The sequence below is a fragment of the Parambassis ranga genome, chromosome 12 (genome assembly GCF_900634625.1).
Source record: "Parambassis ranga chromosome 12, fParRan2.1, whole genome shotgun sequence".
In the NCBI taxonomy this organism is placed as follows: domain Eukaryota; kingdom Metazoa; phylum Chordata; class Actinopteri; family Ambassidae; genus Parambassis; species Parambassis ranga.
The window spans coordinates 6,820,262-6,835,564 of NC_041032.1; positions in this window are offsets into that span (position 1 = coordinate 6,820,262).

The window sequence follows — 15,303 nt, forward strand, 5'->3', positions numbered from 1 at the left end:
TACAGAAATGATTCCCGGAAAGTGAGGAAAGGAAGACATTGTTAGATGTCTGCTGCATTCTAAGAGCCTTTATGCTGCGCCACAGCTGTGAAGGGACAATGATTTAGAGTTGGCTTGTTGTTCTTAGCTCTAGTCAATCAGTTAAAAGCGGGAAAGCTTACAGCCATGCGGCCCCCTTGTTTATTTTCATGTGTATGTAATCCTATTTAGCAAATTCATGCTGAGCTGGGCTCTTACAGTAATGTTACAGAGAGCCTTTACTTAGCTTGAAATGCATCATATAGATTTTTTTTTAACATATAGTTTCACGTAATATATTAGTTTCACTATTGTCAGGTGCATTCTTTTTCAGCTGATAAATACAGTTTTCAGTTTATTTTCATGTATTTTATGATAACATATGTGTCTGATTTTGTGTCATAAAACAATAAGGATGTGCACAATGCATGCATGGTGTTGCCACATGATTATTTATACCGGCAAATTGCATATCCTTCTTTTTTAAAAATACAGTGAAACAGACACAAGCCCTGCCACTCCACAGCTCTGTTATGATGCACACACACACACACACACACACACACACACACACACACACACTCCTCCAAAGTAAACCTATTATTGTAATAAGCCTCCAGAGGACTCTGCCACCTGGGATTGACACATTCCAGATTCCTGCCACTTAACGAGCCATTTAATAACTTTTTTGTTTGTGTACGTAAATGGATTTTGAACAGGAGAAAAGCTTGATAGAAATAGCAATGAAATGGTGTATATTTGCATTCTCACCTCGGTGGTCATTCAGCGATTAAAGTAGTTTGTTTAAAGTGAGAACATCTACATGAAGTGGAACACTTCTGCCAAGGACTATTTAAGGACTACAGGCTTGCCTTCAGTGCTAATTGTGATGTTAAGGATATGCAGTGTCATTTGTGTGTGTGTGTGTGTGTGTGTGTGTGAATATATACAGGGTTTTTTTTAGCAGATATGAACACTTGAGGGATCATTATTATCGATGCGTCCACTTACAGTCAAAGCACGTTAAAAACTGTGACCCTGCCACACAGGGTGCCGGACATTCCCATTAGTTAATACATAGCTCATTACCACTACACTTGCCACAAGGACACTGGTATTGTGCGACTGTCCTTTTACACATGATGATGACTATGTTTATATTAAAACACATTGAATGTCATCAGAAGGAAGGCTGAGATTTTATGACCGCAAGTCTCTAAGTGTACGTTTATCATTTCCCTTAAGGATAATGAATCACAGGGCAATGCCAGCTCTCTGTTGCTGTTCAGAGCCGAAATGTTCAGCTTGTTCTCAATGCCAGAATTGCCAGTCACAGTCTGGTGTAGTCATACTCCCATGTAAGGCCAAGGCAGCATGAGCAGGAGAATCTGGCAAGCTGACAGTGTTTTTTTTTTGTTTGTTTTTTTTCATCCATGTTAAACTGATGATAGTTTTGTAAAGAGACAAAGTATTTAATTTTTTTTTCTACAGGAACAGAGATGGGAAAAAGTGATTCACTGCAAAAAACACTCAAACAATATGGCAGCATCTATGTCTGCCATCTTTAATCCTCATTTAGTGCTCTCATCTGAGGAAAGGAGTTAGCAAGATAGCTAGTGGTGGCATGTCTCTCAGATTAATAATAAATCTCAATGCAAACCAGGCCACATTATCAAAACTGACCGCAACCTCTGAGCTTGCTTAGCTTATCCCATGGGTGGATGTTTACCTAATTACTTCAATTGCCAGAAAGGGGCAACAAAAGTTCTGCAACATAAAGTCAGAACTGTTTATATACCTTTAAAATGCTTTAAATAGAACTACTTACTATGTAGTCATCACATATTTAGTGCAATGATTACATGCTACACTTCCATGACACATTTATATATGCTATTCTAACTGTGGTGCACTTGATCCCCAATGGTTTCCCCTGCAGTAGTACCCAAGTATGCAACTTTGAGGAACTTTGGACAGCAGTATAGGTTTCTACAACTTTTGTCCTCTTTGTTTTTGTCCCAGTGCAATGTCTGACTTAATCTGTCAGGAACATTGCATGAAGCCAGACTGGTGTCATTGAGATTGTAGCTGTTCACAAAACCTGCTCTTCCCCACTGCAGTTTCGATTTACCACACATTCGGTTATGATTGACTGACCATGTACAACCAACCTTGTGTGAAGGTTAGTTAATTCAGAGGTTTATACTTTAAATGAATTAACCATTGATGAGCAGATACCTTAGCAAAATGCAAATGGTAGTGAATAGGTAATGATGAATTGGCTGTCAATGTCACCTCATCTGTCTGAATAACAAGTGAAATTCTAACATATTGCTGAGCACTTTAAAAACAACAGCTCCTTCATCTCCTTACTCCCACACTGCAGGTTACACCAAAGAAGCTGCACTCACAAATGTAATCCATTTATTGTGTGAGTGGATTGTGGCTGCACAGATACATCCTGATTATAGCAGAGAGATAAAGGTCAATCTGCAGGTTGACTGTCAGTCCATCATACGTGGTCATTAATGGCCATAAAAGCTTCGCCGCATGATGAACACCATCAACATTTACTGGACTCTTCATCTAAACGCCGTGCCATCATTTTAAGCACTTGAGCTTCTTAATTACAGGGGCTTTTGAAGAACTCTGACTGAATACACACTGATTGAAAGGAGCATATTATTAATAAAACAGGGTGCATTAATACCCCTGTACAAATGCATGAAGGCCAGTTTACTTTGTGTTAATGGCTTTCAATTTATGCAATGTTTACAACAACAAAAAAAGACATTACATTTTAAATGTAACACTTATGGTGCTGACTTTTAGTACAATTTCCTAGTCAACAGTGTAAAAACATGGCTGATGTTAAAGAATTTCCCTTTTCCCCTGTTGTTGTTCATTTGTGTAGATCGCCTTCTACACCGAGTGAAGGATTATGGGAACTCAGCCAAAGCAGAGATTATATATATTGTCTTGCACAGGCCGAATGCTGTTTTAAAGCTGGAAGAGAACAACAATTGCTAAGATCACACTACCAAACAGAAGGCTTTAGCTGTTCTTCGGCACACTGTATGTTTCCTTTTGAATCATAGAAAGGGCGATACTGTCCACCATGCTATCACAGTTTGAGTGTTAGGAGTTAGGGTATCTTTATATATAAATATATATATATATATATATATATATAGAACTCTTGCCATCATTGTGTCCACCTTGTTTGGAGTTGTAGGACGCTCTATACTGTGTGTTTTATTACTTGTATTCTGTATGTTTTTGGGCAATCTCCTCTCAATCACTCACCTCATTGTGTGAACCATTTTCCAGAGAAACTGCCATGCAGATCATAGATCACAAAAGTTGCAAGCAGTAAAGTTTAAATCATGATATCCTCGTGATAATATGTTGTGATCTTTCCAAAAAAAATCAATATAAAACTACCAAACTATACATCAGAATGCTGTGGCTGCAGCAGTGATGTGAATCGCAGGCGGCATGAAAGTTAGAGAATTTTCCATCATCCACATTGTTCATGGTACTTTGATTTTTTGCCTCTATCGAAGCTCATAAAGTCAGTCTAATCAGCTGGAGAAAATGCATATCTGTTCCACAACCCAGCATCGCCACAGCATATTTTCCCTTTGTCAAAACAGTTGGAGCTGATGTCATGTTTCATTCTGTTACAGCTCTCACTCAGCCAAAAAAGAAAAAAAAATCATTAACAGTGGTATAAAAGATGTAAAACATATACATGGGGTCAGATTCTGCATATTCAAGATGGCCTTTTATTATGTCATTTCTGCTGCACTTCTGTTCTAGATCTGCAGCTGACATCCCTGCATCCCTAAACAACACTAGCTCCTGCCTTTGTTACTGCACCTGTTAGGAGTGAATCAGCTGCTGAGCTCACTGGGCTCACAGAGCATCCATTATACCTGGATGCTGCACCTATTGATTTTAGTGTTGGGATGACCGTACTGGTCATTGGGTTTAATCCCAGCTGATGCCTTTGTTTCCATTCTGAACTGAGAACTGTGTCTGTGCATATACACTATAGAGCCCAAGGGGAGGTATTGTTGTTCTTTTTTGCAAAATTTGAAAAAACAATAGAATCCACCTGCAGGTGTAAGGTTTAATTTTCTGGATTTTTGATCTGTTCATGGCATCATGACAGGGAAATAAATCACCAGGACAGAGAGAGCAGCCTTTTCACCGGATGTAGGTCATAGGTGTCTATAATTTGTCAAAAATGTGTGTAAAAAACAGAGGCGGAACTGACTGGAACAGGTTGGCTGGCCTCAGAGACACAATCGCCTTAGTGAGTGTTTATCTCTGTCAAAAAGAATGTTACACACACATGCGTGCACCAATGTATATGCAAACTAGTGGACTGATAAGCAGAGCTTGGTTGCATATACCATTTTGAATACTTTGAAATTAAATGAAATCTTAAACATTTTTTCCAATTTTCACCGAGCTGCACTCCTTTACTGTGTCCAGGTCAATTATTCACTCAAACACCCACGTCCTTCCTCGTCAGGACTCATAAATGCAGTCTGGCATTTGACCTGTGGCATCATCAATTTCTCCAAGAAGCAGATTTGTTTACGCTTTTTTTTTCCCTTCCCAGCTCGGTGTGCTGAGAGGATTTTAATTTGTTGAGCTGTTGACAGTGAATGCATGCTCAGACTATTGGATATCAACAAATATCACAATCAACAGAACAATGGAATCGGGATGAACCTGCAGGCAGCGCCATGGTAACACCTGCATTATGTGATGCTGTCACATTCAGAAAGGTGCTACTTTTTTGTAATGCCATTTTTAAATATATAATTCTACCATGGCCTGTACTGTTGACGTTAGCGTCATGCTCCCTCTCTCCCATGTTCTTCACTGGAATCAGTCCAAATGTAGATGTTCATGTGGCGGCTGATGCTTTGGCATCGTGTCATAAACTCCCATCTGCCAGCTTTACTCTTGACAAGGCCCTCAGTGGTCTCCTGGATCCTCTTTGTCTGTGATCTATGACTAAAATGTCTTGTGGAGCATCCCAGTCATTAACAACTTCAGAGTTGTGTAGCTGGAATCAATAATGCATCGTGTTTTGCTTTAGCAACTCCTCCACAGCTCATTACAAAAAGACTTTAAGGGAAGCAAGTTCAAGGCGAAAGTGGAATACAAGACAGATGGATAGATTAAAAAAGAAGAAGAGAAAAACAAAGATAGAGAATAAGAGAAAATAGAAGAAGCTGTAGCCTGAGGAAACTAATCCAATGGGGGAAAAGCATGGCTTACAATAGCTGCAGGATTTCACAAGTTTCCTGTTATGATTTGTCCTGCTGCTATACAGCCTGTCAATAAATCTCAATCATACTAACGCCTGCTAAGCAGCTCCTTTTGTATCACGAAAAGGTATTTCATTCACTGCATGACAATCAAAAACAGGCTTTGTTCCGGCAGTGAAATTAGATTTATTTTATTTCATTTTATTATTTTATTATTATTTTTTTGACGTACCGCACACTTTCACTGAGGCAAAATCAAAGCATTTATTTTCAGGAGCAGACACCCATGAACATGGTTTTTAAAAGTTAAAAGTTGTTTTTTTATGTATACCCTTAAAGGAATGCAAAAACAACAACTGGAAAAAAAAACATCCTATTCAACAAGCTGATGCAGATTTTTGTGTTTAAGAGTGAAGTTATGGCCATAAACGTGTTTTCTTAAGTCACAGGAGGAGAAACCTTTGATCTTAAACCACAAAGTTGTCATCGACAGCTGGGGTAGGCTTCACTATTCCAGGATTTGTCCAAATATAGTATAGTATAGCACTCTCCTCGTCCTCTCGCTCATCACATCTGTACTCTCCCCCCAAGTATCACAAAGGACACTTGAAAAATCAGAGCAGATCCTCCTGTGTGACATCCGTCTGTAGAAAACCTTCAAAATCATTTTTTTTTTTCAATCCGTATGCCGTCGATACCATGAATGGATTTGTGCTGGCAGACGTATAATGATCATTTCTTTGTGCGTATATTGGACCCACTGGCAAATGAGCCATCATTACTACTATTAGTTACACCTGTGTCTTTTAACAAGGCAAACAGGAGCAGCCTGCCATTAGTCACCATCTGTCCATTCATCAGCTGACATTATCTTTCACCTCAGAATTAAAAAAAAAAGGTTGGAGGAGAAATGCTGCACCACTGCTTATTTGATCTATACTTATCCTCCTCTTGTATGCTGCTTTCATTTAAAATTACTTATGGCTCAACTCTCATCAAAGACTCCTCTCTTTTGAGTGCATATCAATGTTTTTTCTCCTTCTGATTTATGTTTTCACTTCATTTCACACCCGCACCTGTCCACTGCAGTGTCGTGTCCAGCTTCCCCTCGCACACCCCTGCACCCTACAGTTCACCGCTACTTATAGCTTCTGTTTTCCACCTTTCCTACCTCACTCTGCTAACCCCGAGCTTCGTTTCTGTGGCTGGTTTATGTAACCTCAAACCTGCCTTATGGTATTCATCCCCCCCCCCCCCTTTGTGTCTATGTTCTGCATTTCATGAATTATTAAACACAAAGCAGCAGTCAGTCAAGTATAAGAAATCAATGCTCAGAGGGGGCCACCTGCAAAAAAAGAAAAAAAAAATCTGCTCCTAATAAAATGCTTGGAGGGAGGGAGTGAGTGATGGGAGGTAAAAGTGGATGAACCAAATTAGGTGAGTGATGCAGTGTGAAGAAGGTGGTGGTATTGGATCCGCTGGGCCTTCGCCCTCTGCCCCATTTTCTCCTCTACGGATGTAACATGCATGAAATTAACATACAGTAGACTGTAGGGCAAAGGTCTGATACCAAAGTCTGAACGACAGATAGAGAAACTCCCTGTGAATGAGCATAAGAAGCATGAAAGGACTACTTCCTCCTGTCTTTCCCTGCCTCGTTGATTACCTGCCCCCATCCTGATTGTGTTCATCTGTGTCTTGTTAACCCCTTGTGTATTTAAAGGTAGGGTAGGAGATTTTGAAAACTCAGTGAGAGTCAGCCAGATTTCGAAAGTAAACACACACCCCTTTCTCTTGGAGCTCACCCCGAAGCCACGCCTCCCAATCACATGGATGCGCATTACCTGAAGACGAGCTGCGGTCTGTGACTTCAGCCATCATGCACGTACCTCTCTGGTGCACGCAGAGCAGGAAGAGAGTGGCAACCAGCCAATACTCCGTGCAGAGTCCACCCGGAGGATTGGCTGATGTTTTTAGCGTTTTATAGCTTCCACAGATGATTCATATTCTTCGTTTTAATGCGAAACTGCCGAACTAATTGATTGCTATCGGATTGTAAAAAGAAGTTACACTAATTTAACAAAAAGTGCATCAGAATGAAATCTCCTACCCTACCTTTAAGTCTTGTGCTTGCTTTTGTGTTTGTCTCTCTCTGTCCCTCCCTGTGTGTACTGTCACTTTGTGCATTTTCTGTTCTCCAGCTCCCCTGTTTTGGATTGTCTTTACCTTGTTTTGGTTAGTTTTGGTTTTACTTTTGGACTCTATTTGTTTTTGTTGTGTTTTTGAGTTCTGGGATTTCTTTTTTCACCTTTTCGTTCGACTTTAATCTTTTGTTTTGACGTTTGCGGTTGGGTCCCACTCCAACCTCACACAACACAAATTATTTGTGTTTATTTTGTGTTGCATTAATTTTCAGTTTGCCCATCAAGACAAGTCCCCCTGAGTGTCATTCATTTATTTCCCTTTAGTGCAAATGTCCTTTTAATTTCAAGTTATGCAGCAGCTTCAGTCCTTTGTCATTTTGACACATTGTTTTTTCAACAATCAGGTGCCTGCAGGGTAGATCTGTGGTTGTCGAGGAAGCGGGCAAAGACAAACATCAAACTAAAGAACCTTCGTCCACTAAATTGAGCAATTCAAGGTTACTTGAATACATTGTTTTAATTATCAAAATCCAAACACAATTGAGATGAACTCGGCTTCAGTTTTGTCTGCATGAAATCTAACTAAATTCTTGCAAGCTGTGTACAGATGACTTTGCCTTGTTTTCCCTCACAGTATGTATATTAGGTTGGCTGGGTTTGTCCACAGTGACAGTGAACATCTGGTGTCATTTTATTTTCCAGCTGTAAGTTTCATTCATACCCAGCTGATGGTAGATGTCTGACACTTGTGTGTGTGAACCATTTACATTTGGCTCCATTGCATCTTAAACCTTAGAAGGTAACTCTTTGATGATCCTTATCCACTGGGATCCTGGGTGACCTTCAGTTTATTTTTGATTAAATTAGCTTTCCATCTGTGGCTTCCACTTCAATTAAAGGGATACATGGGATCTATGACAGAAATAAAATAATTGTATTTTTAGAAATAAAATAAACATTTAAAATGTATTATACATAAAATCAGGCCTGCACCATCCACCTTCAAGATGGAAGCCAGAGGTATTATTATTTTTAACTTTTCCAAAAGGAAATTAACTCAGCAACACAATATTCAGTTCTAAGTCACTGTAAGGTAACGGATTGTAACATCATTTATGGTGCTATGTCTACTGTCTTTCTGGTATAACACTGTCTGGATAATGAACAGTATAGAACCAGCCTGATCACATATAATCAGCTCCCAGGTTTTTTCCACTCATAAGTGAGTGAAATACATGTAGCACAGCAGATCAGACTCAAAGCTAACAAGCTCAGGGCTCCAGAGACCACTAAAGCAACACTTTTCCACCTCCAGGGGTGTGCTCTTATGAACTTTAAATAACCTTTAAACTGCTGTTTGATTGGAGGTCGAAGGCCTTTGGGCAGGTAGTGTCTAATTGGCTCATTTTCTCCCTTTCTCATGGTGACATTTCAGGTCTTCACATGTCTGTCACTCGTTCCCCCCGCTGACTGCGGCACTCTCTTCCAAATACAGAGGTCCAGCCCCCACTGAGAAAAAGCATTTGTAGCTTCTGAAAATAAATCCCTGTTAAGTTTGTGGACATAATTATTTGTGGATTAATAAATTATATTTAAATTGCATTTGGATTTGTTATCTGGCTTCTGCTGTCCTCAGAAATAAGGCAAGGACTATTTTAAAGAAGCACATGCCAGGCTTATGCTTTATTTACAAGAAAATAAAAAACCTGGAGGTCATCTACAAGGGTGTCAGACCACAAGAATAAAGTGTTGAATAAAGTGTCAATGAGTCATATCACCTAGCAGTTTTTAGGAGCCCACACATCACTGAAGACAGCCTTTGTCCATGACTGTAATTAGGCAGAAGAATAAACAGTGTGTTTGACAGCACATCCACCCACATCTGTCTGATTAACATGGATGTGACGTGCAGGCTTGCAAGGGAAATATTTCATGCACTTAATTTTACAAAGTTCTTACTGACTAAAATATTGTTGGGTTCACTTTAAGCTTGGTAGAGCAGTAACTAAAAAAAAAAAAAAAAAAAAACTTGATTGTCCCATTGTCATTTCCCCAGGACTGAATGCCACCCATCCTACATAGCATTGTGTTAAAGACTACCATTTGTCAGTGGCCATGCGCCATCACTTGTTGTCCAATTGTGTACCTGGCAGCCAGCAACGGGACCTCCTGTGCCAAGAGAGAAGGCATTCGGCCAGACACGTCCTTAACTGAGAGCAATAATGCAGCACATATGGTGATAGAAAGCATGGGCACCATTGATGGCTGGAAGAGCCATCTTACTTTGGTTTGGATGTATCAGTTGGCTCTGTGTAAAAAAAAAAACCCAATCAGAGGACAGAACAAAGCTAATTCGTTGGCCCATCGCAATCTAGCAAGAAATACAGAGGAAAACATGGAAGGAAGCTTTTCACTCTGCACTTCACTTCTGTTACAAAACATCACACCCAGTATCTCATGCTGTCCACTCTGTTTCCCCTTCTTCTTCTTCTTCTTCTTTTTTTTATCTTTCTGCCATTGCTTTAGCTTTCTTTTTTTCACAGCCATATTGGAAACACACTGCACAAACTTCTGACCAATTATTTGCCTGGACTTGCAGTAAATTTAGGTATTTATCGTCTGTCCAATTAGTGGCCGAGAACAGAATAAATGCACAAGAAAAAACACCATTCAAATTAATAAGTGGTGGTTGGCAAAGAAAGAAAATATCTATGAACATGGAAGTACTTCTGTGCTTAGTACTTTTAATTGGGTAGTTAACATGGCCTTACAGTGTAAGATTTCTCAATCTCAACCCATTCAGTTCAAGAAATCAATTGTTATTATCCTGTTTATGTAAAGAGATAACAGGCACACGGGTTTAGCAGTACGCCCTGCATTGCATAAATGCTGCTGTTCTGCACAGCAAGTCTTATCAAAAACAGAGTCGGCACCTACCCAGCGTAGAAATTGATTTTAGGGGATTGGCAGTCACTCATGGTTGAGCTCTGTATTATACAAAATCCCCAATTTCTTTTATATTCCAAGCTCTGATGCTCTCAATAGATACAACAGCCCAGTCCCATTGATTGTTTCCTGTGCCATGCTGCTTCACAACTAATATTTGATTAGGTCTGCTTTGGGAATAAAGAATTTTTTTTTTTGCTTTTGTAAGTGTGTGACAGGTGTTGATTTTCCGAGCTTCAGACTGCTGCCAGAACTCTTGGGGGAAATTCTTTCTGCAGCAAATTTCCAGATTTAAAGTATGTTTGATAAGCAAAAATTCATTCCTGCTGCTGAACTCAGCAGTAACCTTGTCGGACTTAATGACATTTCTTTTAAGTGATGGAACTGATAACAAACATGGCAGAGAGAGAGAGACCGGGCTTTGAGCTGTAATATTTTTCCACACACACACACACACACACACACACACACACACAATCTAAAAAAAACATTTAAAAATAAAAATGTGGAAGACACGACACAGACTATTAAGCTTTCAAAGATATGTGCTTGCATGTACTAGTGTTTTTAATATGCAAACCAAAGATGTAACGTCACATTTTGTGAAACTTGCATACGTTATTCAGCAGGATCATCCCTGCGATTCTTCTGACTGATTTAATTTAATTAAACTCACCTGCTGCTGCTTTAGATTTGTGATGTGAACACTCTGCTATCAATTTACTGATACTGTTAATTAACATTTCCTAATCGTGTCAATAGAAAATGTCATCTTGTCACAATTATGCTTTATTCATAAGTTACCTGCTGATGCTGCAATTTAGTGTAAATACAGTAAAAAAAACATCAACATTTGTTGAAAAATGAACATTACATTTTAACAATATACATCATCTATGTTGTGCATGATTTAACATTATCATTACATTTGTTTTTGGATACCTCCAGCAAAGGTTTTTTTTAATTATAATACACATTAAATTGCATTTACATTATATGACCTGATGTCAGGTCCCACTGACACCACGGGCTGTTTTGTTTTCACCTAGTGATACGTTTTGTTTTCACCTGCAGTTAAAGTTTGTTTTTAATGCTGGGTGAATTTGGAATTAAAAAAAAAACACACATTTAAAAAATTCATAACATAAAACACATTTTTCAGCTCACCTCTACCGAATGAACATGCAGAGATGATTTCAAGGACTGGCCTGTTTTCTTACAGTTTATTAAGGAGAGTAGGGTTGCTTTGCAGCTGCATTGCCTATAAACAAAAAACATATCAAATATAGTTTGATGAGTTATTAATTATATAAGTTTATGTGAGTGTTAATTAATGTCCCTTCTCACATAAAGAAGTAAACATCTAATAGAAATTACATTTAATCAGATGATGACACATTTGCAACATAAAGAAGAACTGTGTAAATAATTACTTTCTGCTCCTCATATACAAAAATCCCACAAAATATCATGACTTTCTGCAGAGGACATGTGAGAGCTCCATTTTCCCCTCAACATAATTCCTGCGGGATCAGAGAAGATCTGTCGCACTAAAATGTGACACTAAAAGAATCTGCCTCAGTCACATTTCTGCAAGAACAGCGTTAAGGACCTCTGTGCACTTCCTTTTTTATACGCTCTTGTCTGTCATCTCTACTTTTCCTCTGGTGCTTTTATTTTCCTGTGAATTTACCGGATCGTGCTGCTGATATTCTCCCAGCAGCCCTGTTATCAGGACACTCTCAATAGTGTGGCTGAAAATAGAAAGGAGTGGTTGGCAGGTTGCCTTGCTGTTGTCACCTTTGGATTACAGATAAAAAAAAGAGCAGCAGCCCATGTGACCATCTACCAACTTTGACTACTTTATTTAATACTGAAGAGTCAATATTGAACTGAAAGATCAGAAGTCAAACCTCTGGTGGAACCACTTTATGGCCGTAGGTTATTTGTATATTCAGTTAGGGAACTGTGAACAGAAAGAGGAGATGATAACGGTATTGTTTCTTGATGCTAATATTTTTTAAATAGCTTCATCTCAGCTGGGAGTGCTGATCAGTGTAAATGCAGCCACCCTCAAAATAGATCATGACCAAGCTTCTGAAAGTTGAGGATGTGTCGCACCCGTTGTTGTCAGGACAGCTTTCTCTTTTCTCTCAAAATAATGTGGCACTTTTCACCCCACCATCTGTCCTCGAGTGTCGTCACTGCTTCGGCACTTTTGGATTCCATACAGATTCATTTCGAGACCTCACAAAGCAAAAATTAATGGATTTTTTGGATCATGTTTTCCCTCACTCTGTTCTTCAAATTGCTGAATTACTCTGAAGTACGCACTGCTGAATTTTAAGCACTGTGTTGAAGCAACTCTTTAATAGTTACTCCCCACATGCTTATTAAATCTACTGCACTCTCTCTTTTTCAATTTCATTAAGTTGACGTGTTGACACGATAATTCCATACATTGCCAAAGCAGAGGAAATGAATCACATTCAGAACAGCCACACATCACATTCAGTGTCTCTCTCTCTCTCTCTCTCTTCCCTCTAATTTAAGCGACAACTCATTATGGAGATAAAATTGTTAATTAATTCTTCCCACTACATGAATATGAAAACTGAAGTCAGGGAATGCGTTCTTCACTTAAAACACTAGCGTTGAAGTGGGAAGTGAAAGTCTGTCTTCTTGTCTTCTAACACACTCTGGCAGGTCTGCATGTGTGAGCAGTGTGAATGTTTTTTTGATGAAATTCTGTGAAGTTAGCTTGTGTCCAGAAATAGTTTTTTTTTTTTTTCACTGTTTTTCTGTTGTGAGGCCTTCATGCCCCGTGTAACTCTCTGGAGATTAAGATTTTGGACTTTTCTTATAAGATTCTGTGTGCATGTTTGGTAAATGTACAGAAATATGGGTGAGAGGCAGGGAACGCAATGCAATGCCCTGGATAGTCCATTGCAGGGCTTACATAGAGACACATACACACTCACACTTTCAAGATCAGAGAAGATCGGGCGTCCTGAGGGTGGTGTGGACATAAGCTACAGCTGAAACTGAATGTGACACATGGTTACACGTTAACAGAACGTATGATCATATTGTCCAACATCATCTCAAGAGGCACTGTCTTCCGAGTCCCGGGTTAGAGTCCCCCCGACATCACCAGCTGTTTTGTTTTTACCCATTGTTAAGTTTTGTTTTCGTAACTTTTCTTTTTTAATCAATCGATCAATACGGACTGGTTAAAGCTAGGCATTAAAATCAGGGTAAGGGCTTAGGTAGATCATCTTCAAACACATGATTGATTTCATGACATTGAACGAGGAAAACTGCAGCCATCTGTGGTTGCCATTTTGGGCTACCATCACAATGACTCCCTGCCCCCATTAACATGTTGAGATATAGCTGGATAAATCTGAACTAATGTTCTATTTTGAAAGACTGAAATACTGACCTAATGTTTCATTTAACTCGTGAGGAGAACCTGAAAACCAGAACTAGTTTTGTTTATCTTTATAACGTCATTGTTTTACCCTTGAGTCATTTGTTTCACGTGTCTTAAGAACAGAGAAAACAGAGAAATTGAGGAATCTTTAAAGAGGGAAAAGTTGCATCCCATCTTTGTCAGTACTCCTTTACTCAAAGCTGCATGTTTATCATTCATGGCTGGCAACATAGCCATTAATGACGTATTGGAAAACTAAGTGGAGGACAATGATGTGTTTCAGGCCAGGAAACAGCATGCTGCAAAATGATCATTGCCTTCTTTTCTCCCGAGGGTCAATTCAAAGCTTTCCCCCTTTGGATACAGACTTTTTTTTCCATCCTTTAAATTATTTATTTTCCCTTTCTGATTCACAGCCTAACTGTTCACATCTATGAAGACGTGCCCTGGGGTGTATGTTGACACTGTTCCCAGGTGCCTTGGCTGAGCAGTGAGCTTACTGTAGATTCTCTGAGCCAAATGGCTTCTCCTCTCAGGTTATTGTTATCTGTCACACACGCATGTCAGCATGGATTGAAATCATTTTGTCATTCTTGTTTTTTTTTCAGATTTACAAGCAATTTATAAATCACATACATATCGCTGCCTTATGAAATATCTTCGAATCTTTTCTTAGAACCAGCCTTAGAGGTGGAATGCGGTATTCATACATCTTTATCTATCCACACAGCAAAAGAAATGCTGTCAATGCTGTCTGTCTGTCACAATTTGGCATTAGCATTGCATTTTTAGGCCTTGTGGTAATTTTGTGGTCCTTCTGCATGAAAACTACATGAAACATAGTGTCGGTGTGATGTGGTGGTGTCAGTGTGAACATGTTGGAGTGGGTTCAGGAGCTCAGATACATGTAGGTGAGTTTGGATCAGGTCCATTTGGAATTTTTTGGTTGAAGAGTGAACCATGCTGCTTGGAGATCCTGGATCAAACCCTGCTGTGGACACAGGTCGTGCCTCTGTGTGTGTGTGTGTGTGTGTGGAGCAAACTCAAAATAAAAGCAAATTCTAAAAACCAAAACTTAAGTTGCATCACTCCGTTTAAGAGACGTTAAACTTGCGATATGTCATCATGACAACTGTAATCTTGGAGGGACAGAAACAAGTGTTCAAGGCGAGAAAGCTCACCATGCGCTCTCCGTGCACTTTTAATTTTGTATTACACAAAGAAAACTCACATGTATATTTACTGTTGTGATTCTCAAAAGACTAAAGAAAACTCATGTTAGATTTATAATCTTGGTGGAATTCAAGGTTAGCAGTGTGAAACAGTAGAAAACAGATGGTTAGATACATATTTTATAATCATAGCACAAAACATTACACCATATTACAATTGCAAATGGCATCATTGGACAATTATGAGTACATTGTCAGTCATGAACTGTCTTCCCTGTTTTTTTTCTCAGGCTAAT